We start from the raw sequence: 23,665 nt of genomic DNA, 5'->3' as shown, positions 1-23,665 counted from the left end.
AATGTGGGGAAACTATGCTATGCTATCTAATGTGGGGAAACTATGCTATGCTACCTAATGTGGGGAAACTATGCTATGCTGCCTAATGTGGGGAAACTATGCTACGCTGCCTAATGTGGGGAAACTATGCTATGCTACCTAATGTGGGGAAACCATGCTATGCTGCCTAATGTGGGGAAACTATGCTTTGCTATCTAATGTGGGGAAATTATGCTATGCTGTCTAATGTGGGGAAACTATGCTATGCTGCCTAATGTGGGGAAACTATGCTATGCTGCCTAATGTAGGGAAACTATGCTACACTACCTAATGTGGGGAAACTATGCTACGCTGCCTAATGTGGGGAAACTATGCTACACTGCCTAATGTGGGGAAACTATGCTATGCTGCCTAATGTGGGGAAACTGTGCTACGCTACCTAATTTGGGGAAACTATGCTACCTAATGTGGGGAAACTATGCTGTCTACCTAATGTGGAGTAACTATGCTACACTACCTAATGTGGGGAAACTATGCTACGCTACCTAATCTGGGGAAACTATGCTACCTTATGTAGGGAAACTATGCTATGCTGCCTTCTTTGCACAGGGGCTCTCTGCTGTCTTTGCCAACCCCTGGCGCCAGGCATAGGCTTCATCCCTATATATGGGGGTGCCGCTCTGTCCTCTGAAAGAAATCTCACCCCCTGCCAGGCTGGTCCATCACCCCCCCCCCCCCCCCCCCCCCTATTGCCCGCCCGCTCGCTGCTTTAAAAAGATAAAAAGAAAAAGTGTAGTTCACACGACGCTTCTTTCATCACTGCTCCTGCCCGGCAGCACTGTGTGCGCCTTTAAGACGCACACAGCATTCAATATGCGCCGGCAGCTGGAGTGACAGGAAGGAGCCAGCAGCTTCATCCTGTCACTCCAGCCCAGGCTTCCTGTTTGGCAGCAGCTTAGCAAGAGGCTATCCGCACAGGAAGCAGAGAGAAGAGGAGCGACAGCAGCTGCAGGGGAACAATGGAGAGGTGAGTGATTTTTTTTCCATGCTGTGAGGGGCATAATATACGATGGGGGGGAATGTGATGGGGATATTATACAAAAGTGGGCACTATGAGTGGATAATATACGATGGGGACAATATGAGGGGGATAATATAGAAAGGGGAGCAATATGAGGGGGATAATATAGAAAGGGGAGTAATATAAGGGGGATAATATAGAAAGGGCATTAATATGAGGGGGTAATATAGAAAGGGGAGTAATATAAGGGGGATAATATAGAAAGGTAGTAATATGAGGGGGATAATATAGAAAGGGGAGCAATATGAGGGGGTAATATAGAAAGGGGAGCAATATGAGGGGGATAATATAGAAATGGGAGCAATATGAGGGGTAATATAGAAAGGGGTGCAATATGAGGGGGATAATATAGAAAGGGGAGCAATATGAGGGGGTAATATAGAAAGGGGAGCAATATGAGGGGGATAATATAGAAAGGGGAGCAATATGAGGGGGTAATATAGAAAGGGAGCAATATGAGAGGGTAATATAGAAAGAGAGCAATATGAGGGGGGTAATATAGAAAGAGAGCAATATGAGGGGGTAATATAAAAAGGGGAGCAATATGAGGGGGATAATATAGAAAGGGGAGCAATATGAGGGGGTAATATAGAAAGGTAGTAATATGAGGGGGTAATATAGAAAGGGAGCAACATGAGGGGGTAATATAGAAAGGGGAGTAATATAAGGGGCTAATATACAATGGGGACAAAATTAGAGGGATAATATACAATTGGGGGCAATATGAGGGGGGGTAATATACGATGGGGCAAAATAAGGGGCATAATACAGTATACTATGGGGCAGTATGAGGGGCATAATATACTATGGGGTAATGTTTCTGGCATTATAACCTATGGGGGCAATGTTTGGACCTGCTAATCTTTAGGGACAATGTTGGGGCCTAATACTATACAGCTGCACAGAGGGATCTAATACTATATGGGGCAGTGTAATACATATAGGGGGTTTGTATAGAGGTGAGGACTTTGCTGTAGCGAGAAGCCTAAAATGTTTGTCTGGCAGATTCAGTGACGACGAGTTGTGATTGGGAGAAATCTTCATGATGACCCAGGACAGATGGAGAAGAAAGAGAAAAGTGAGCAACCCTGATCAGAGTAGACGCCCCTGTGAGTATATAACTATAATAACCTATATGGTCTGCAGCCCCTGTGTACAGCTCAAATCTACTCCTATATAGGGGTTATTGATCTTTTGTATAGTGGTTTTTATTCAATAACAATATAGCGGTGTTAGTCAATGGTAGTGCGGAATTATATGTCCCTTTTATTGTGGTGTTGTTAGTGATACTGGTCTGTGTATAGTGGCTTCTATTTCCTTACAGTATGGTGGTATTATTTAGTCACTCTAAAACCAATGGGGAGTGGCAATATTATTTTATGTTTCTAAACCGGATACTAAAATAAAATCTAGTGTGTGCCACAGTGAGGAGGGGTTGGGGGGGGGGAGGGGTGTTCGGGGCCCAGACTACAAGCTGTGTAAGGGGCCCCAAAATTTCTGATGGCGGCCCTGTTTGTAGTAATGATGGGGGTCGTTGTCAGTCACCTGATATAACTGTATGTAATCTCTTATATGGTCTGTAGTGTAAATGATGGGGGTTGTAGTCAGTCACCTGATATAACTATATGTAATCTCTTATATGGTCTGTAGTGGTAATGATGGGGGTAGTTGTCAGTCACCTGATATAGCTGTATGTAATCTCTTATATGGTCTGTAGTGGTAATGATGGGGGTTGTAGTCAGTCACATGATATAACTATATGTAATCTCTTATATGGTCTGTAGTAATGATGGGGGTAGTTGTCAGTCACCTGATATAACTGTATGTAATCTCTTATATGGTCTGTAGTGGTAATGATGGGGATTGTAGTCAGTCACATGATATAACTATATGTAATCTCTTATATGGTCTGTAGTAATGATGGGGGTAGTAGTCAGTCACCTGATATAGCTGTATGTAATCTCTTATATGGTCTGTAGTGGTAATGATGGGGATTGTAGTCAGTCACATGATATAACTATATGTAATCTCTTATATGGTCTGTAATAATGATGGGGGTAGTTGTCAGTCACCTGATATAACTGTATGTAATCTCTTATATGGTCTGTAGTGGTAATGATGGGGGTTGTAGTCAGTCACATGATATAACTATATGTAATCTCTTATATGGTCTGTAGTAATGATGGGGGTAGTTGTCAGTCACCTGATATAACTGTATGTAATCTCTTATATGGTCTGTAGTGGTAATGATGGGGGTTGTAGTCAGTCACATGATATAACTATATGTAATCTCTTATATGGTCTGTAGTAATGATCGGGGTAGTTGTCAGTCACCTGATATAACTGTATGTAATCACTTATATGGTCTGTAGTGGTAATGATGGGGGTTGTTGTCAGTCATCTGAAGTTACTGTATGTAATCACTTATATGGTCTGTAGTGGTAATGATGGGGGTTGTTGTCAGTCACCTGATATAACTGTATGTGATCACTTATATGGTCTGTAGTGGTAATGATGGGGGTTGTTGTCAGTCACCTGATATAACTGTATGTAATCTCTTATATGGTCTGTAGTGGTAATGATGGGGGTTGTTGTCAGTCACCTCAGAGGTGTAGCATGGGGGGTGCCGGGGGGCTGGCCGCACCGGGCGCAACATCTGGAGGGGGCGCGATCTCCAGGATAGGAATACTTCTTTTTATGTGCCCGGGCCGGCTCCCGTGTGTGGCTGCAGGCGGGGGCCGGCCAGAGCATATAAAAACTAATACTGTATACTAAAAAAACAGGGGGCCTCCAGCTGTTGTGAAACTACAACTCCCAGCATGCCCGGACCGGTAAAGGCTGTCCGGGCATGCTGGGAGTTGTAGTTTCACAACAGCTGGAGGCCCCCTGATTTTTAGTATACAGTATTAGTTTTTATATGCTCTGGTCGGCCCCCGCCTGCAGCCACACACAGGAGCCGGCCCGGGCACATAAAAAGAAGTATTCCTATCCCGGACATCCCTGTGTCCCGAAAAATCTTTTCGGGACATAAGGATGTCCGCCGGTCACTCACCATTCCCGGGCCAGCTCGCGTCCTCCTTCGGTCCTTCACTTCTCCCCCTCTATGGTTGTATGCACAGGACGTCAATGAGGTTCCGTGCGCACAACCATAGAGACGCAGGAGGACCGCAGGATCATCGCAGGAGGACGCGTGCTGGCCGGGGCCTGGTAAGTGACCAGTGGCGCGTCATCTTCTTCAGTGTTCCGTCACCGCTCCCCCGGTCCCGGCACCTACTGCTATGGTCCATAGGTACAGGATTGAGGAAGTTGGCTCCATCTAGCCCAGTCTTGGATCATCTCCAGGGTATGGTTCCATTTTGATGTTTAGTTTTTGTTCTTGATATTTTTGGTCGTTTACGATGGTTGTGAGACGACATATAATAGCGCGGCCCATGCTCGGTTACTACATTTGTAGATTTGTATTCATAGACCTGCTGAAAATGTGGAGAATGTGTAATGCATGTTCGCACTCAATAAAGTGTTTGAAAAAACTTGTATTTAGATGCATTTTACTTTAATTACATCAGTATTTTCATAACAAACAATACATGTGCTTAGGGGGTAAGGGTTTCTTTAACTAATCTAGTGGAAGAGACACAAGTGCTAAAATCCACGGGTTAGGGGGCGCAAATTACTTGCCTTGCCCCGGGTGCTGACAACCCACACTACGCCACTGAGTTACCTGATATGACTGTATGTAATCTCTTATATGGTCTGTAGTGGTAATGATGGGGGTTGTTGTCAGTCACCTGATATAACTGTATGTAATCTCTTATATGGTCTGTAGTGGTAATGATGGGGGTTGTTGTCAGTCACCTGATATAACTGTATGTAATCTCTTATATGGTCTGTAGTGGTAATGATGGGGGTTGTTGTCAGTCACCTGATATAACTGTATGTAATCACTTATATGGTCTGTAATAATGATGGGGGTTGTTGTCAGTCACCTGATATAACTGTATGTAATCACTTATATGGTCTGTAATAATGATGGGGGTTGTTGTCAGTCACCTGATATAACTGTATGTAATCACTTATATGGTCTGTAGTGGTAATGATGGGGGTTGTTGTCAGTCACCTGATATAACTGTATGTAATCTCTTATATGGTCTGTAGTGGTAATGATGGGGGTTGTTGTCAGTCACCTGATATAACTGTATGTAATCACTTATATGGTCTGTAGTGGTAATGATGGGGGTTGTTGTCAGTCACCTGATATAACTGTATGTAATCACTTATATGGTCTGTAATAATGATGGGGGTTGTTGTCAGTCACCTGATATAACTGTATGTAATCACTTATATGGTCTGTAGTGGTAATGATGGGGGTTGTTTTCAGTCACCTGATATAACTGTATGTAATCTCTTATATGGTCTGTAGTGGTAATGATGGGGGTTGTTGTCCCCTGATATAACTTTATGTAATCTCTTTTATGGTCTGTAATCATGGGGGTATTGTCAGTTGACAACATTATTGCCGTTAATGGTGTAATCACATGTACAGTATTCTGTGCAGATTTGATGCACAGGATTTTCTGCTACAGATTGCACTGTAAATTAAATGACTGAATTCAGCTTCAAATCCTGCTCAGAATACTGTACGTGTGAATAGACCCTAAAGAGGTATTCCCATTCTGTAGCTGCAGGTTAGGGCGTGGCGGTGGGCATGGTTAAGGGGTGTGGCTAGGGGCGTGACTTGTCCCTCTTTGCTCTTAGTAAAAGTTGGGAGTTATGCAGAAATTAATAATCATAATTCATCTCCTCCTGCCCTTGCTGACCTCTGACCTCTCCTACCTCACAGCCCTGTATCAGGGACACAGAGCAGCAGGAGAACAGCTCCGCACAGGATGTAGGGAAAAAGGACCTTCCGTGACCTATGACCATGTGATCAGTCAAATGTGGGGGGGAGGGGTCAGGCTGGGCATTCATGGTACTGTATTCCTAGGAAGGCGCAGGAATTGAATACTGTGGCTGTTGAGTGGTGTGTGCGTGCAGTGCCTGTAGAGAGCTGTGTTTGTGTGTGTTTAGTGCATGTAGTAGAGCTGTGTTTGCGTGTGTTTAGTGCATGTAGTAGAGCTGTGTGTGTGCAGTGCATGTAGTAGAGCTGTGTGTGTGTGTGTGTGCAGTGCATGTAGCAGAGATGTGTGTGTGTCTGCAGTGCATGTAGCAAAGCTGTGTCTGCAGTGCATGTAGCAGAGCTGTGTCTGCAGTGCATGTAGAGAGCTCTGTGTGTGTGTGTGTGCAGTGCATGTAGCAGAGCTGTGTGTGTGCAGTGCATGTAGCAGGGCTGTGTGGTTAGCGCATGTAGTAGAGCTGTGTTTGTGCAGTGCATGTAGTAGAGCTGTGTGTGCAGTGAATGCAGAGAGCTGTGTGTGTGCAGTGCATGTAGCAGAGCTGTGTGTGCAGTGCATGTAGCAGATCTGTGTCTGCAGTGCATGTAGCAGATCTGTGTCTGCAGTGCATGTAGCAGAGCTGTGTCTGCAGTGCATGTAGCAGAGCTGTGTGTGCAGTGCATGTAGCAGAGCTGTGTGTGCAGTGCATGTAGTAGAGCTGTGTGTGTGTTTAGTGCACGTAGCAGAGCTGTGTGTGCAGTGCACGTAGCAGAGCTGTGTGTGCAGTGCATGTAGTAGAGCTGTGTGTGTGCAGTGCATGTAGCAGAGCTGTGTGTTTAGTGCATGTAGCAGAGCTGTGTGTGCAGTGCATGTAGCAGAGCTGTGTGTGCAGTGCATGTAGCAGAGCTGTGTGTGCAGTGCATGTAGTAGAGCTGTGTGTGCAGTGCATGTAGTAGAGCTGTGTGTGCAGTGCATGTAGTAGAGCTGTGTGTACAGTGCATGTAGCAGAACTGTGTGTGTGTGTGCAGTGCATGTAGTAGAGTTGTGTGTGTGCAGTGCATGTAGCAGAGCTGTGTCTGCAGTGCATGTAGCAGAGCTGTGTGTGCAGTGCATGTAGCAGAGCTGTGTGTGTGCAGTGCATGTAGCAGGGCTGTGTGGTTAGCGCATGTAGTAGAGCTGTGTTTGTGCAGTGCATGTAGTAGAGCTGTGTGTGCAGTGAATGCAGAGAGCTGTGTGTGTGTGCAGTGCATGTAGCAGAGCTGTGTGTGTGCAGTGCATGTAGCAGATCTGTGTCTGCAGTGCATGTAGCAGATCTGTGTCTGCAGTGCATGTAGCAGAGCTGTGTCTGCAGTGCATGTAGCAGAGCTGTGTGTACAGTGCATGTAGCAGAGCTGTGTGTGCAGTGCATGTAGTAGAGCTGTGTGTGTGTTTAGTGCACGTAGCAGAGCTGTGTGTGCAGTGCACGTAGCAGAGCTGTGTGTGCAGTGCATGTAGTAGAGCTGTGTGTGTGCAGTGCATGTAGCAGAGCTGTGTGTTTAGTGCATGTAGCAGAGCTGTGTGTGCAGTGCATGTAGCAGAGCTGTGTGTGCAGTGCATGTAGCAGAGCTGTGTGTGCAGTGCATGTAGTAGAGCTGTGTGTGCAGTGCATGTAGTAGAGCTGTGTGTGCAGTGCATGTAGTAGAGCTGTGTGTGCAGTGCATGTAGCAGAACTGTGTGTGTGTGCAGTGCATGTAGTAGAGTTGTGTGTGTGCAGTGCATGTAGCAGAGCTGTGTCTGCAGTGCATGTAGCAGAGCTGTGTGTGCAGTGCATGTAGCAGAGCTGTGTGTGCAGTGCATGTAGTAGAGCTGTGTGTGTGTTTAGTGCACGTAGCAGAGCTGTGTGTGCAGTGCACGTAGCAGAGCTGTGTGCGCAGTGCATGTAGTAGAGCTGTGTGTGTGCAGTGCATGTAGCAGAGCTGTGTGTTTAGTGCATGTAGCAGAGCTGTGTGTGCAGTGCATGTAGCAGAGCTGTGTGTGCAGTGCATGTAGCAGAGCTGTGTGTGCAGTGCATGTAGTAGAGCTGTGTGTGCAGTGCATGTAGTAGAGCTGTGTGTGCAGTGCATGTAGTAGAGCTGTGTGTGCAGTGCATGTAGCAGAACTGTGTGTGTGTGCAGTGCATGTAGTAGAGTTGTGTGTGTGCAGTGCATGTAGCAGAGCTGTGTCTGCAGTGCATGTAGCAGAGCTGTGTGTGCAGTGCATGTAGCAGAGCTGTGTGTGCAGTGCATGTAGCAGAGCTGTGTGTGCAGTGCATGTAGTAGAGCTGTGTGTGTGTGTGCAGTGCATGTAGCAGAGCTGTGTGTTTAGTGCATGTAGCAGAGCTGTGTGTGCAGTGCATGTAGTAGAGCTGTGTGTGTGTGCAGTGCATGTAGCAGAGCTGTGTGTTTAGTGCATGTAGCAGAGCTGTGTGTGCAGTGCATGTAGTAGAGCTGTGTGTGCAGTGCATGTAGAAGAGCTGTGTGTGCAGTGCATGTAGCAGAACTGTGTGTGTGTGCAGTGCATGTAGTAGAGCTGTGTGTGTGCGCAGTGCATGTAGAGAGTTGTGTGTGTGCAGTGCATGTAGCAGAGCTGTGCATATAAAGAGCTATATGTGTGTGTGTGGAGGTGTGTAGTTAGAGAAACTTGGGGGCTTGAGTGGGGAGACATGAACAACAGTAATGTGAGGGCTTGGGGAGGCATGAGGCATAGTAATGTGGAGGCTTGGGGAGGCATGAGGCACAGTAATGTGGGGGCTTGGGGAAGCATGATGAATAGTAATGTGGGGGCTTGGGGAAACGTAGGGCACTGTAATGTGCGGGTTGGGGGTATAATGGTGACATGAGGCACAGTAATGGTGGGGGGGTCTAAAATGCTGACACAAAGCAGTAGGCACAGTATATAAAATGGGAGGGGTCAGACGGTCATGAGACACAGTATATAATATGGTGGTGGAGTGCGGGCATAAACCCTAAGGCGGTGAGGTACAGTATATAAAATGAAGCCTGGGGCAGTGAGGCACCGTATATAATATGGAGTGTATAATTATATAGTTGTAATTTTTTATGGGGCACACTGTTACTTTTACATTTCAGAGGCATAGTTGTATGTTTTTAAGGAATTTCTGGGGTGGTACAGTTTCTATGGGTAATATTCAGAGAGAACAGTGTGTAGTAGTAATCAGAGGGTGTTGTGTGGGGTAGTATTATATTCACAGGGCGTTGTGTGTGGTAGTATTATATTCAGAGGGCACAGTGTGGGGTAGTATTATATTCAGAGGGCACAGTGTGGGGTAGTATTATATTCAGAGGGCACAGTGTGGGGTAGTATTATATTCAGAGGGCACAGTGTGGGTAGTATTATATTCAGAGGGCACAGTGTGGGGTAGTATTATATTCAGAGGGCACAGTGTGGGGTAGTATTATATTCAGAGGGCACAGTGTGGGGTAGTATTATATTCAGAGGGCACAGTGTGGGTAGTATTATATTCAGAGGGCACAGTGTGGGGTAGTATTATATTCAGAGGGCACAGTGTGGGGTAGTATTATATTCAGAGGGCACAGTGTGGGGTAGTATTATATTCAGAGGGCACAGTGTGGGGTAGTATTATATTCAGAGGGTACAGTGTGGGGTAGTATATTCAGAGGGCACAGTGTGGCGTAGTATTATATTCAGAGGGCACAGTGTGGGGTAGTATTATATTCAGAGGGCACAGTGTGGGGTAGTATTATATTCAGAGGGCACAGTGTGGGGTAGTATTATATTCAGAGGGCACATTGTGTGGCAGTATTATATTCAGAGGGTGCAGTGTGTGGTAGTATTATATTCAGAGCATATAGTGTGTGACAGTGTTATAATAATTGTTTTTCATATAGATGATAAGAATCCACTGATGAAGTGAGGAGCCAATGCTATCTGGGTGTTAAGTTCTGCAGAGTGAAAATTTTGCTTGAAAAACTCACGGTGGTAAGTACCAGCTGAATTAGGCTGGGTTCACATTACGTTTTCAGCCATACAGGACCGCATACGGCCGGGGGGAGCTAAAATCGGGCGCTCCCGTATGCCTGCCGTATGCCGCCCGTATGTAATTCATTTCGTCGACCACGTTTTAGGTCCAGTGGGAAAATCACATACGGGGCAAAAATGAACCGACCAGAGTCAGCGTTTCACTCCGGTCGGCTCATTGAAATTATTTACATACGGGCGGCATACGGCAGGGATATGGAAGCGCCTGGTTTTAGCTCCCCCCAGCCGTATGTGGTCCCATATGGCTGAAAACATGTGAACCCAGCCTAAGATAAGGAAAGACTATAGAGAAGATGATATCATTCTGTATTCTCCTCACTATGTCCCATCACAGCTGGAGTCGCTTGTAAGTTCTGCAGTGATGATGGATAAAACAACAACTCCCAGCATAACCTTTCCACCACTAAGGTCATACTGGGAGCTGTAGTTTGAAATGGTTAAACTTCTTTAGCGCTTTCTTCTTACTTTTCAATTTGTATATTTAATTATTATAGTGTAAACGGTACTCTGCCACGCACTAACACCACTGGCGTTCATCACCACAGTCTAAAAACATACTTTGGTTGAGGGGGTAAGGGGTGACCCCAACCCTTGCACCGCCACTGTCTTGGAGGGCCACAGTTTGAAGACCCCTGCTCTACACCATCATTTTTTCATGCCCTCACCATTCATTACATACAATTGACTACCAACATGTTTTGTCCTCTATATTAGATGGTGTGGTCCACATATTAAAAATCAATATATATCCATCATACAATGTATTCCTAATCACCGGCCTTATAAAAACTCAATCATAACAGCAATTGGAAAAGAACTTATTGCCTCATTCAAGTGCTGGAGGACAATGAGTAGCTTTGAAATAGCAAAGTCTGAAAAAAAAGGAATTGAATGATGACTGAAAGATGTCGATAGATCTTTCATAATGGGTCTGACTGTACCTTCAGCTTTCAGAACAGAAATTTTTCTCAGAATTCCATTTAAAGCAGCCGGTAATTGGTACCTTTAGAGTTCTATTTTCTGATATTGGTGAAAGTCATTGCATGAAAAAAATTCCTGGAAAACAGAAATGTGAATTTTGATAATCTAAAGACTATTTATAGTTTGCCATTTAATAACCTCTTGAAAGTCTATTAGAAACATACAAGGGTTGGAGAGTCAATGCCTCCAGGACTGGAGTTTATTAACCGCTCTATGGCCATAGCTTGCATGCATTGGAAAATATATCAATAATGAATTAGCACATGCAATTGTGGCCGTGGTAAAAAGATAGGAAAGCAAGTTATGTTTTGGTGTCATATGTCTATCAACGTAAAGTCAAATAATTCAGTATCATAAAGGAATAAACCCAATTAGAGATGAGCGAACTTACAGTAAATTCGATTTGTCACAAACTTCTCGGCTCGGCAGTTGATGACTTTTCCTGCATAAATTAGTTCAGCTTTCAGCTTTAGTTCAGTGCTCCGGTGGGCTGGAAAAGGTGGATACAGTCCTAGGAGACTCTTTCCTAGGAATGTATCCACCTTTCCCAGCACACGGGAGCACCTGAAGGCTGAACTAATTTACACAGAATAAGGCATCAACTGCCGAGCCGAGAAGTTCGTGACAAATCGAATTTACTGTAAGTTCGCTCATCTCTAAACCCAATCCCTGAGACCTGTGGGAAGGTTGCCATGGCTGAAATGAAGACCGCCATGAAAGATGATCACAGAACAGCACAATGTCAACGAGCTGCTTCTTAGGCCAGCAGGATATCGTCATGTATTAGGCATGGGACTGGGACATAATGCTACCGCAATATAAACATTGGCCGGGCCTCACCTGGAATATGATGTTCAGGTTTGGGCACCGGTTTATAAAAGGGACATTCTGGAGTTGGAAAGGGTACAGAGACCCGCGACTAAACTAATAAGGGGCATGGAACATCTTAGATATGAGGAGAGAATAAACAAATTATATTTGTTTAATCTTCAGAAGAGACTTTTAAGGGGGGATATGATCAACGTATATAAGTATATAAATGGCCCGTACAAAAAATATGGAGAATAACTATTCCAGGTAAACCCCTTCAAAAGACAAGGGGCCACTCCCTCCGCCTGGAGACGAAAAGGTTTAGTCTCAAGCGGCCTTCTTTACCATAAGAACTGTGAATTTATGGAACAGTCTACCTCAGGAACTGGTCACAGCGGGAACAGTTAAGGGCTTCAAAATTGGGTTAGATACATTCCTAACACAGAATGACATTAAGGCATATTAAGAAATATAGAATCTCCTCCCCCTTCATTCACCCGCACCCATTCCCTTCACCTCCTTAATTGAACTTGATGGCGCATCCAGCACACACAGTAGTGGTAATAGAGGGGCTGCACAGTGTCCAGTTGATGGTACCTTGGAGTCCCCTTCATGTTACGCAAGGGTAGGTGAAACGAAGACACACGGAGCAGGAAGAAAGGAACAAGTACAGCAATGCAATGGTTAACTTTGCTCAACAAATGGATCATCCAAGTACATGGAGAAACAATGCTTGAACAGTTTACAGTCTCAACAGTTGTGAAGCAACAAATGTGGTGCAGGTGGTAAATCATTAACCCCTTAAGGACCCGGGGTTTTTCCGTTTTTGCATTTTCATTTTATCCTCCTTACCTAGAAAATCATAACTTTCAATTTTGCACCTAAAAATCCATATGATGGCTTATTTTTTTGTGCCAAAAATTCTACTTTTTAATGACGTCAGTCATTTTACCCAAAAATCTATGGCGAAACGGAAAAAAATATCAGTAAGACAAAATTGAACAAAAAACTCAATTTTGTAACACTTGGGGGCTTCCGTTAAATGTATATGTTTAAAATTGTCATCTTCTGACCCCTATAACTTTTTATTTTTCCGCTTATGGGGCGTTATGAGGGCTCATTTTTTGCGCTGTAATCTGAAGTTTTTAATGGTACCATTTTAATATTGATTGGACTTTTTGATCGCTTTTTATTCATTTTTTCATGATATAAAATGTGACCAAAAATGCACTATTTTGGACTTTGGATTTTTTTTGCGCGTATGCCATTGACCGTGCGGTGTAATTAATTATATATTTTTATAATTCGAACATTTCCGCATGCAGCGATACCACATATGTTTATTTTTATTTACATGCCTGGATCCTAGGCACTGAGCAGTCATTCAGCGATCGGACAGCATGGAGGCCGGTAGGGACCCTCCGGCTGTCATGTAATCTGTTCGGGATGCCGTGATTTTGCCCCGGTGATCCCGAACAGCTCCCTGAGCTAACCGGCATTGTTTCACTTTCACTTTAGATACAACGTTTAACTTTGAACGCCGCGTCTAAAGGCTGTGGCCCCGAGTTTTAGAATGGGAGCGGACTCATGACGTACCGGTACGTCATGGGTCCTTAAGAGGTTAAAGGGGTTGTCTGGAGAAAACTCTCATATCCCCTATCTACAAGGTAGGAGACAAGTAGCCTGCAATCTCCAGAACGACTCTCAGTGAGGAATGCATGCAGGAGACAGCACACAATTCTTTCATTTCTATGGGAGCTACAAAGAGACCCAAGTACAGCACTCAGGCATCTCTAGCACTCCCATAGAAAGGAGGAGAGCGTGTGCCATCTACAGTACCTGCTCCTCAGTAAGAGCCGGTTATCTAACAATAGGCAAATAGTTCCTTACTTCCTTAACAGGTTCATCTTTTTTTAGTATATGAGAGGATTTTGGAGGGGAATGTTTATGCTAATTTATTGTGGCTATGCAAATTACAGGAAAACATGGAATTCTTTCAGCAATTTCAGGCATAATAACACGGCAAACAAGTGCACCGTACCACAACAGTACCAATAAGCTGCAAAGCCAAACCTGCCTTCAGTTCAGATTAAAGGGGTACTCCAGTGCTTACACATCTTATCCCCTATCCAAAGGATAGGGGATAAGATGCCTGATCGCAGGAGTCCCGCAGCTGGGGACGCCCGTGATCATGCACGCGGCACCTCGTTTGTAATCAGTCCCCGGAGCGTGTTCGCTCCGGGACTGATTACGGTCGACCGCAGGGCCGGCGGCGTGTGACGTCACGCCTCCGCCCCCGTGTGACGTCACGCTCTGCCCCTCAATGCAAGCCTGTGGGAGGGGGCGTTATAGCTATCACACCCCCTCCTGTAGGCTTGCATTGAGGGGTGGAGCGTGACGTCACACGCCGTCGGCCTGCTGCGGTCGACTGTAATCACTCCCGGAGCGAACACGCTCCGGGGACTGATTACAAATGAGGTGCCGCGTGCATGATCACGGGCGTCCCCAGCTGCGGGACTCCCGCGATCAGGCATCTTATCCCCTATCCTTTGGATAGGGGATAAGATGTGAAAGCACCGGAGTACCCCTTTCAGCCTCACCAGATGGTATGCGTTCGGACCCAAAGTAAAAATAAATAAATATAGTTTGAAAATACCTATAATAGTAATTTGCAATATCAAACACCCGAAAAATAAAATGATAAAATAATTATAAATAAATAAAATCTAACAATTTTACACCATTACAAAAGGTAATGTAAACTTTATATGGGAGATTTATCAGACCCTGTCCAGAGGAAAAGTTGCCCAGTTGCCAATAGCAACCAATCAAACCGCTTGTTTCATTTTGCAGAGGCCTTGTTGCGATCTGATTGGTTGCTATAGGCAACTGCACTGCTTTTCCTCTGGACAGGTTTTGATAAATCTCCTCCTATGAGCCTTTGAAATTGTCCTGGATTTTAGACTAAATGCGACATCTCAACCACTTCTGCAAAACTGCAGTGCATTGTGTAAACTTTTGAAAATGTATTAGGATTTTTTTTTTTTTATATATTTGGCACAAAACTTGGTTAAAAAGTGGCTTGAAAATTATACTGAGTTTGAATATGTCCCCCGTAGTGTATATTTTCATTTTACTTTTTAATTTATTTTTTAATATTCCTTTTGTCTGTTAGTTGTGCATTTTGTATTACATTAAATGTACTCTCTGTGAAGCAGCTTTCCAAGTTTATTTTTTATTTTTTATCCAGTTCTGAGGGAATAAACCAGCTGGTTTAGAATGTCTTACAGGCCAAGCAATGCTCACTGGGACAAAAAGAATATTTGCATATTAGCTGTTGACAAAAAGAAGACAGTTTTGAGCTAATTTGCATATATTTAACCCCTTAACGACGCAGGACATATATTTACGTACTGCGCCGGCTCCCGCGATATGAAGCGGGATCGCGCCGCGATCCCGCATCATATCGCATCGGTCCCGGCGCTCATCAATGGCCGGGACCCGTGGCTAATACCACACATCGCCGATCGCGGCGATGTGCGGTATTAACCCTTTAGAAGCGTCGGTCAAAGCTGACCGCCGCTTCTAAAGTGAAAGTGACCCGGCTGCTCAGTCGGGCTGTTTGGGACCGCCGCGGTGAAATTTCACCGCGGCGTCCCGAACAGCTGATCGGACACCGGGAGGGCCCTTACCTGCCTCCTCGGTGTCCGATCAACGAATGACTGCTCCGTGCCTGAGATCCAGGCAGGAGCAGTCAAGCCCGATAACACTGATCACAGGCGTGTTAATACACGCCTGTGATCAGAATGAGAGATCAGTGTGTGCAGTGTTATAGGTCCCTATGGGACCTATAACACTGCCAAAAAAATGTAAAAAATAAGTGTTCATAAAGGTCATTTAACCCCTTCCCTAATAAAAGTTTGAATCACCCCCCTTTTCCCATAAAAAAAATAAAACAGTGTAAAAAAATAAATAAACATATGTGGTATCGCCGCGTGCGTAAATGTCCGAACTATAAAAATATATCATTAATTAAACCGCACGGTCAATGGCGTACGCGCAAAATAATTCCAAAGTCCAAAAAAGCGTATTTTGGTAACTTTTTATACCATTAAAAAATGAATAAAAAGTGATCAAAAAGTCCGATCAAAACAAAAATCATATCGATAAAAACTTCAGATCACTGCGCAAAAAGTGAGCCCTCCTACCGCCCTTAATGTGGAAAAATAAAAAAGTTATAGGGGTCAGAAGATGACATTTTTAAACGTATACATTTTCCTGCATGTAGTTATGATTTTTTTCCGAAGTACGACAAAATCAAACCTATATAAGTAGGGTATCATTTTAACCGTATGTACCTACAGAATAATGATAAGGTGTAATATTTACCGAAATATGCACTGCGTAGAAACGGAAGCCCCCAAAAGTTACAAAATGGTGTTTTTTTTTCGATTTTGTCGCACAATGATTTTTTTTTCTGTTTCGCCGTGCATTTTTGGGTAAAATAACTAATGTCACTGCAAAGTAGAATTGGCGACACAAAAAATAAGCCATAATATGGATTTTTAGGTGGAAAATTGAAAGGGTTATGATTTTTAAAAGGTAAGGAGGAAAAAACGAAAGTGCAAAAACAGAAAAACCCTGAGTCCTTTAAACCCTGAGTCCATTAAATATTTATGGAAACACCTATAAATATATTGTAGAGCATTCTGTTCACTTTTAAGTTATAATTTTTTTATTTGTTTGTTATACCTGTCCCGATCAGCTGAAAGGACGGGCGGAGGTTCCCTACATTCGTCCATCCTGTCCGATCAGTGCTCCAATAATGCAGGCAACCTCAGCAGTCTGTAGTAATGGAGAGCCAATAACACTGATCAGTGCTGTGCTATAGGCTCCTATAGCACAGCACTTGTCAGTGTCTGGAATCACAAGACTGTAATCACTATGGCAGTGTTTTCCAAACAGAGTGCCTCAAGCTGTTGCAAAACTACGACTCCCAGCATGCCCGGACAGCCTTTGGCTGTCCGGGCATGCTGGGAGTTGTAGTTATGTAGCAACTGGAAACACACGGTTTGGAAAACACTGCCCTATGGGGACTAAAATAATAAATGTTAATAAGCCCCTCCCTTAATAAAAGTTTAAGTCGCCCCCTTTCCCCCAATTTTTAAATAAAATAATGTAAACAAAAATGAACTTAAAAACATTTTAAGTAATTTTTTTATTAAATTTTGTTTGTTATACCTGTTTTTGACCATTAAACACCAAAAATTTACTGTGAAGCAACTTTTCATAGTTCTTTGATTAGAAAATATTGAAAATCACAGTAATGAACAGATACTCACTTCTCTGCAGTCATTGAGCTATGATCCTTTTTTCCTATTTCCTGTTGGCTGCTTCAGTGATTACTACGTGCTTGTGGATAGTAGTTATGAGTAGAGATGAGCGAACTTACAGTAAATTCGATTCGTCACGAACTTCTCGGCTCGGTGGTTGCTGACTTTTCCTGCATAAATTAGTTCAGCTTTCCGGAGCTCCGGTGGGCTGAAAAAGGTGGATACAGTCTTAGGAAAGAGTCTCCTAGGACTGTATCCACCTTTTCCAGCCCACGGGATCACCTGAAAGCTGAACTAATTTATGCAGGAAAAGCATCAACTGCCGAGCCGAGAAGTTCGTGACGAATCGAATTTACTGTAAGTTCGCTCATCTCTAGTTGTGACCCCACGAGGAGTATAAGAGAGAAGAATAAGAGGGTTCCAATGATTTTGCACACTGGCTTTGTTACTACTGCCACATCAGAGGTTCTGCCATCTTGGTGGGTCCATAAAAGTACTACTCAATAATTAGGAGGAAAAACTGTTTGAGAGGCTACTACAACCTTTGGGGAAACCTTTTGTGTAAATATAGATTTTCTGCTAGCTTTCTAGATGTGTCAAATATTTAAAGAAGACAAGTCAAGACGTAGGCCACTATTAAGTAGCCAAAGAGGACCCCATAACCCTCTGTAATAGGGCCAGCGTTCAGCTGATGGCCTCTTTTTGACTTGCTAAAACAAGCATAGTTTGTCAGCATATCAAATGTAGTGAGGTAAGGTCGACGAATAATGGGGCCACACAAACAATCCAGCAATTGTTTATTTGACCTTTTTCCGCACATTGGTCAAACCTTTTAAAAGGCTTTTTAAATGAGTGCTGATCTATGAGATTTGTGTTAATTTAAAGGGGTACTACCGTGCTGACAACTTATCCCCTATCTAAAGGATAGGGATAAGTTGCCTGATCGTGCAGGGTCCCGCCGCTGGGGACCCCCGCGATCTCGCACTCAGCACCCCGCTCTCATCAGGCCTGAGGTCTGAGGACGGGGCAGGTGATCATCACATCACAGCTCCGCCCCTGTGTGATGTCACGCTTCGCCCCACAATGCAAGTCTATGGCAGGGGGCAAGACAGCGAGATACCCCGGCCCCGTGATCAGCAGTCATCAGACCTGGAGCGATGTTCGCTCCGGGGCCTGATGAGAGTGGGGTGCTTCGTGCGTGATCGCGGGGGTCCCCAGTGGCGGGACACCGTGCGATCAGGCAACTTATCTCCTATCCTTTAGATAGGGGATAAGTTGTCAGCACGGTAGTACCCCTTTAAAGCTACCATCAATCCATGTAATTGTGCCCTTATTAGAGATGAGCAAGCTGAACCCATAGACCCTGAGTTCGGTCAGAACATTGCTAAAATAACATCAGCCACCTGACATAAAGCAGAAGAAGGTAGGATCACATGACCTCAAGAAATCCCACAATGCTTTTTAAACAGCTCTCGAAGCCAATCATGTGGCAGTATAGTCTATGGCCTTAAAATGTGCGTGACTGCCACTGTATACTACTGAGTGTTGACTCAAGAAATAAACACCAGACAAAATGTTGGTATATATCTCCTTCTCAGCATACTGGCTAAGGAGCTGTCCCAAGGAGTTTGGTTTACTATACGGAAGTACAATAGTTTTTACATTTGACAAAAAGGGGAGGTTAGTTATCACATCAAAATCATCATGTTATTTATATGATTTCTTTTGTGTGTTTTTGCTTTTGATTTACACTAATTGTGAAAAAGCAGCATAGAAGGGTTTTGTGACACTGTTGTGCACTTTCTAGGATGCCAATCCTGTTGCTACCTCCCAAATCATATATGATGCGAATCATATTTCCTGTTACTATTCCCAAAAATCACATTACCTGTTGTTATTCTCAAAAATTTATATTTTTGGACCACTTGGTAAAAGGCATTTCTGCGGTGTGTTTTTATTCAACCTGTTAGTTACCACTGGGTACCATCCTTTTATCCATAGCCATGCATGTTGCCATTGAAATTAACTTTGCTCCAATGTGACAAACAAGAGAGGAGAATGCATATATAGATCAAAGATTATCTTTAATAAATACAAAGAACATTAAAAAGCCCACAAGGGGTAAAAAGGATAAAAAATACAATGATATAGATAGTCACAATGGACCAGACAAAAAAGCGGTGGCTAAGAACACAGGAAAAATTCACACATGATAAAGTGCAAGGGATGGCATGTTATGAACAATCCCTGATAATTGGAACTAATCCCATAATACACACTACAATGTAATACAATAAACACTCCATAGATGTAAAAGAATATAGATACTAAGTTGTGTACAGAGAAGTGTAAAGCCACAGTGGGACGGAGTATACCTGGATAGCCACACACTAAACCCAACGTTTTGCTACTGCTTCGTCCGGGGCGTGACCTAAGACAACTCCACCCCTTCTTTTATATCGCTGTGCACCAATCATGGCAATACAGCTCAGATAGAGGTCATCATGTTGCTTCCTAATCAAGGAGAGGTCCACCCACCTAGCCATGAGGTTATGACAATAACCAATAGGGCATAGGAACTGCCCATCATACCTGTATATCGGTGGAGCCTGAATAAAGAACGCGCAAACAGTCACGCTGTCACAAGACGTCACTCACCTTCTGGCGCCAACACCGCCCGCGGAGCGGTGCATCACTCCACTGAACACGTGACGCGTAACCCCGCCCCGAGGTCGGAGCAGCGCCGAAGCCGGACTAGTCACATGACTGCTACTGACCACGTGACCCGGGGGCGCCGCCCACCCCGCCTCCCCTCGTGCCTCCTGTCTGCGAATCACAGACAGAGGGAGGGGGAGTGGGCTGCGACACCGGACACATGGAGACAAAGGTAAACAAAAACATTGGAGATCACATGATCCCCGAGGACCGGAAATGGGGCAAACATATACAATAATAAGCAAAGCAAGGTTGACAAGAATAAAAATAGGGAAATAGTATATGTAAGAGTAAGTAAGTATACTTACACTTATCAAGCAGTTATATTCGAGCATTCTTATACGGGTAAATATACATGGTACCTAGCTCATAACATAGCCTTCCCTTCACTTAGGCCTTATTAGGCCAAAGATAACCACCCTGGGGAATGGTTGAACTTTTGATAAAAAGCCCTAAAAGAATTGCAGAATAATTGCAAAGGCCGAGAAGTACACCCACTTAATAGGTGGATGGACAGCTAAAAAAAGGAGAGCCGATCATGTCTTGATGAGTATGACTTCGTGACCAGGAGAAATAATGATGATGATCCCAAAAAGACCCACGCAATGATGATGACCTGAGATAGGGGGGGGGGGGGGGAAAGAGGTGTGGAAAAGACAAAAAAGAAGAAAAAGACTGTTAAAATATAATAAAAATTATTATGTTAATCATAAAGTTAAAAAAAGCCGAGCAGAAAAATCCAAAAATAAGCCATACTACCAGAGACCCAAACATAAATCATAAGAACGGGGCAAAACTGTTTACCTCGTTCAGACCGTACGGTGCCATTGTCCCAAGCCTAAAAATCCAGCGTGTTTCATGTTGCGCCAATATTCGTGGCCAATTGCCTTGACGTGGTTCAACGGTTATGTGATCAATACCCCTGAAACGGAGAAGGGAACCATTACAATCATGCTTCTCCTTGAAGTGTCTAGGAGCAGACTTAAGTCTTGTAATATCAGTTTCATTCCTTGCTGCCTGTATATCCAAGACATGTTCCCTTATACGTCGACGGAACTCCCTTGTGGTCATCCCAATGTATATAAGGTTACAGGGACAAGTAGCTGCATAAATTATCCCCTTCGTAGTATGTGTGATTGGGTACCATATCTCATATGTTTTAGTACCCATGGCATCACTAAAGCATGTAGTCCTCTCCATATTAGGGCAAGCAACACACTTACCGCATGGTTTGTTGCCCGGTCTTGGCCCCTTTCCTCCGAATAGGTATTTTTGTTTGTCTCCTTCCGTGTAGTGGCTATGGACAAAGGTATCCTTGATATTGTTGCACTGACGATATGTAATGGCTGGTGATGGTGACAGTATGTCACACAAGACTGGATCTGTTAGGAGAATGGACCAGTGACGTTGCATGACCTCAGCCACCTGACTACTTCTAGAATTAAATTCGAAAATACATCTGACCTGTTGTCCTGTGTTAGATCGTTCTTTTTGGGAGTGCAGCAAAGAGGTACGATTGAGTGTCTTGGCTCTACGATGAGCATACTTGATACAACGATTGCTGTACCCCCTTTCCTTAAATCTCACTGTCAGGTCAGCTCCTTGTCTCTTGAAGCATTCATCATCAGAGCATAATCTTCTGGCTCTTACAAATTGCCCATATGGGATGTTCTTGATAAGATGTGCAGGATGAGCTGAAGTGGCATGCAGGATTGTATTTGCAGCAGTGCTTTTTCTATAAAGATCCGTCTGTATGAAGCCTTTTTTCACTTCATCTGCGCTATTACTTATACACACATACACTTTAGATTTATATTCTATATAAAAATAATTTTTTTTTTGTGGCTTTTTCACTTGTCACTCATGGGCTCTTCTGAGCCCGTGATGTCATAGTGTAAATGCATTGGCTTTCAATATGAGTGGAGTTTCTGATTAGATTATTGTATTGTATTTATACACACAGGTGATTATTAATTGTCAATTTTTAACTATCAATTTTATCTATGAATTAGCATTATTGTTATCACTGTATTTATTGTTATTTTGCTAGTACCTTGGGGCGGCATTACGTGTTCAGTGGCGTGATGCGCCGCTCTGTGGGCGGTGTTGGCGCCAGAAGGTGAGTGACGTCTTCTCATTGTGACAGCGTGATTGTTTGCGTGTTCTTTATTCAGGCTCCACCGATATACAGGTATGATGGGCAGTTCCTATGCCCTATTGGTTATTGTCATAACCTCATGGCTAGGTGGGTGGACCTCTCCTTGATTAGGAAGCAACATGATGACCTCTATCTGAGCTGTATTGCCATGATTGGTGCACAGTTGTCACGATTCGGCTTCCAGGTAGTGGATCCTCTGTGTCAGCGAGGGATTGGCGTGGACCGTGCTAGTGGACCGGTTCTAAGAGGCTACTGGTTTTCACCAGAGCCCGCCGCAAAGCGGGATGGTCTTGCTGCGGCAGTAGCAACCAGGTCGTATCCACTAGCAACGGCTCTACCTCGCTGACTGCTGAGAAGGCGTGGGACAGAAGGACTAGGCAGAGGCAAGGTCAGACGTAGCAGAAGGTCGGGGGCAGGCGGCAAGGTTCGTAGTCAGGATGGGTAGCAGAAGTTCAGGTACACAGGCTTTGGACACACTAAACGCTTTCACTGGCACAAGGCAACAAGATCCGGCAAGGGAGTGCATGGGAGGAGATCAGATATAGCCAGGGAGCAGGTGGAAGCCAATTAAGCTAATTGGGCCAGGCACCAATCATTGGTGCACTGGCCCTTTAAGTCTCAGAGAGCTGGCGCGCGCGCGCCCTAGAGAGCGGAGCCGCGCGCGCCAGCACATGACAGCAGGGGACCGGGACGGGTAAGTGACCTGGGATGCGATTCGCGAGCGGGCGCGTCCCGCTGTGCGAATCGCATCCCCAACGGCCAAGACAGTGCAGCGCTCCCGGTCAGCGGGACTGACCGGGGCGCTGCAGGGAGAAAGACGCCGTGAGCGCTCCGGGGAGGAGCGGGGACCCGGAGCGCTAGGCGTAACAGTACCCCCCCCCTTAGGTCTCCCCTTCTCTTTGTCCGGTAACTGCCTCCCCTGGGATGAGGACACCGGGAAAGAATGGAGGGTTTCCTCAACGGCAGGCAGTACAGCAGGAGTGGGAATGGGGAGGGAGGGCAGAGGGCGAGACCTGGCACGGGGCAGTGTGACACCTCAGCGGGATCCATGGCCGGATCTACTGTCACGATTCGGCTTCCAGGTAGTGGATCCTCTGTGTCAGCGAGGGATTGGCGTGGACCGTGCTAGTGGACCGGTTCTAAGAGGCTACTGGTTTTCACCAGAGCCCGCCGCAAAGCGGGATGGTCTTGCTGCGGCAGTAGCAACCAGGTCGTATCCACTAGCAACGGCTCTACCTCGCTGACTGCTGAGAAGGCGTGGGACAGAAGGACTAGGCAGAGGCAAGGTCAGACGTAGCAGAAGGTCGGGGGCAGGCGGCAAGGTTCGTAGTCAGGATGGGTAGCAGAAGTTAAGGTACACAGGCTTTGGACACACTAAACGCTTTCACTGGCACAAGGCAACAAGATCCGGCAAGGGAGTGCATGGGAGGAGATCAGATATAGCCAGGGAGCAGGTGGAAGCCAATTAAGCTAATTGGGCCAGGCACCAATCATTGGTGCACTGGCCCTTTAAGTCTCAGAGAGCTGGCGCGCGCGCGCCCTAGAGAGCGGAGCCGCGCACGCCAGCACATGACAGCAGGGGACCGGGACGGGTAAGTGACCTGGGATGCGATTCGCGAGCGGGCGCGTCCCGCTGTGCGAATCGCATCCCCAACGGCCAAGACAGTGCAGCGCTCCCGGTCAGCGGGACTGACCGGGG

At 45.0% G+C, this 23,665-nt stretch overlaps 1 long non-coding RNA gene across 1 annotated transcript in view; it reads right to left on the bottom strand.

The window, feature by feature from the left end:
* Positions 1 to 14,563, bottom strand: part of LOC130357096 (uncharacterized) — a 97,946-nt gene extending 83,383 nt beyond the window's left edge. Inside the window, exons 1-3 of the long non-coding RNA XR_008889105.1 lie at positions 14,417 to 14,563; positions 12,277 to 12,368; positions 10,911 to 11,025 (exon numbers count right to left, since the gene is read on the bottom strand). This is a non-coding gene — a long non-coding RNA (uncharacterized LOC130357096). The remainder of the gene's footprint in view (positions 1 to 10,910; positions 11,026 to 12,276; positions 12,369 to 14,416) is intronic.
* Positions 14,564 to 23,665: the final 9,102 nt, after the last annotated feature.

The sequence above is a fragment of the Hyla sarda genome, chromosome 2 (genome assembly GCF_029499605.1).
Source record: "Hyla sarda isolate aHylSar1 chromosome 2, aHylSar1.hap1, whole genome shotgun sequence".
Lineage (NCBI taxonomy): Eukaryota > Metazoa > Chordata > Amphibia > Anura > Hylidae > Hyla > Hyla sarda.
This window is presented reverse-complemented; position numbering and strand designations above follow the sequence as displayed.